This window comes from Miniopterus schreibersii, assembly GCF_964146895.1.
Source record: "Miniopterus schreibersii genome assembly, chromosome: 1".
NCBI lineage: Eukaryota > Metazoa > Chordata > Mammalia > Chiroptera > Miniopteridae > Miniopterus > Miniopterus schreibersii.
The window spans coordinates 103,513,413-103,515,767 of record NC_138101.1 but is presented as its reverse complement, the minus strand read 5'-3'; positions in this window follow the sequence as shown (position 1 = coordinate 103,515,767).

Genomic DNA, 2,355 nt, shown 5'->3' with positions numbered 1-2,355 from the left:
TAAAAGTTTAAAAATAACTTTCTTAAAAATCACAATTTCTCAATTTTAATTTTGCTGTAATAATATTTTGTCAATTCCAATTGCTGCTACTGCTCTTGAGACATTTCTTAGAATAATCAGTGGACACAGGTTAGTGATTTTACCTCAAAAAAAGCAAGAAAACATTTTATAAAAGAAATATGTATAATATATAAATTATTTATCTTTATTCCTCTGTCCAAACATCACTAGCCAATCAAGAGTATACTCAAACATGAGCAAGAGTAATAAAATTCCACCAGCTCAGATATTTTGCCAACTTTCAATCATATAATAAACAGCTTTACAAATATTTTTCATTTTTATTATGAATGTGTATTTGTAAAAATGAGAGGCGAGCAATTTTATTTAACAAATTTTAACTTGATTTGTAACTTTTTAAAAAATCCTCACCTGAGGATATGTTTTATTTATTTATTTATTTATTTATTTATTGCTTTTGTATTTTTCTTTTTTTCTATTTCATGCTTCAATGTCTCTGGGACTATTTTGTTTGTCCTGGTTTTTTGTTCATTAGGTTCCATATATAAATGAGATCATGTGATACTTGTCTTTCTCTGACTGGCTTATTTCACTTGGCATAATACTCCCCAAGATAAGAGATCCTTCTTTTTTACAGCTGCATAGTATTCCATTGTGTAAATGTACCACAGGTGTTTTTTTTTTTATCTATTCATCTACTGATGGGCACTTGGGCTGTTTCCAGACATTAGCTACTGTAAATAATGTTGCTATGAACATAGGGATGCATATATTCTTTCTGATTGGTGTTTTAGGCTTCTTAGGATATATTCCTAGAAGTGGAATCACTAGGTCAAATGGCAGTTCTTCTCCCTCTCTCTTTTTTTTTTTTTAAATATGTCTTTATTGATTTCAGAGAGAGGAAGAGGGAGAGAAATAGAAACATCAATGATGAGAGAGTCATTGATCAACTGCCTCCTGCAAACCCCTCCCTGGGGATCTAGCCTGAAACCAGGGCATGTGCACTGACTGGGAATTGAAACACCATCTCCTGGATCATAGGTGGATACTCAACCTCTGAACCATACCAGCGGCAGCAGCAGTTCCATTTTTAATTTTTTGAGGAATCTCCACACTTTTCCATGGTGATTGTACCAGTCTGCATTACCAGGATATGTTTATTGATTTGAGAGAAAGAGAGGGAGGGAGGGAAGGAGGGGGGAGAGAGAGAGAGAGAGGTCTTGTTGTACAGGACCACGCTCCAAGCAACTGAGCCACCCGGCCAGGGTGACAACATTTAAATATGTAAACACACAGTTTGTTTTCATTTCTTCTCTTGCCCTGGGCTCAACAGATGTTGTAGTGGGGCTTGATCCTAACTTCCTTCACTCTCAGAACCTCAGCTTCCTTGTCCAGAAAAGGTAGATAGCACTCCATAGTTCACGAAATTGGAATGAACCAGATATCTGAGCATATGGCTAATATAAGTCCCTTCACTATCCTGAGGAGGAATCAATGTTCAAGGAGTGTTTTTGCAGTTTTTAATTTTATTCCTTTTTTTTCTTTAAAATTAAAAAAAAATGTGGGGGAGGGGGGCGCGGGGGACGGAGATGCTGGGAAGACGAACGTGTTTGAGGCTCATGGCTAAGGAAATGGTCGAAGACACCGAAGAAAGAGATGTGTGATGAGGTGGGGTAGGATGGCTCCAAGAAATTGGCTTCGTCAGTGGGAATGTAGAAGAGGGATAACCATCCACCCCCGCAGGAAAGGCCCCTATGATAGGAGGTGTGTGTGGCTATGCGTGAGGAAGAGGGTAACTCCCGCAGACATCACCACGCATGACGAAGCTACTTCCCCTCATGCTGTCCAAGGCGCACACGCGCCATTCACTGCCACGCCCGCGCACACTTGACACATATACATCTGAAGGTCTGGTTGCCATGGCGAGCAGGAGCGCGTGAGTCCAGCCGCCCCTTCGCCTCCGTCAGAGCCCGGTCAACTCCAGCTCTGATTGGCTGCTGCTTCCTTATTATGCAAATTATTTGCGTAGACTCCTTGGCCGCTGCCTGACGTCATCAATCACGGGGTCTGGAGCTCAAGGCTCGCCTCAGGGAAAGCTCCGGCGGGAGCCCAGAAAGAGCCGCGCGGGGGCCCTCGAGCCGGACCCCAGCGCCCCGCCCGCTCAGTCTGGGCCTGCCCCGCCTCCAGCCCCGCCCCTTTCTAGCCCGCCCCACCCTCTTTACGCCCCTCCATCGGGGACCCCGCCCCCTGTGCAGCGTCCCCGCCCTCGCCGCCCTGGCCCCGCCCCCTCCCCCCTGGCCCTCGCCAGCGGTCCAGGGAGGGGACGGCGGGACA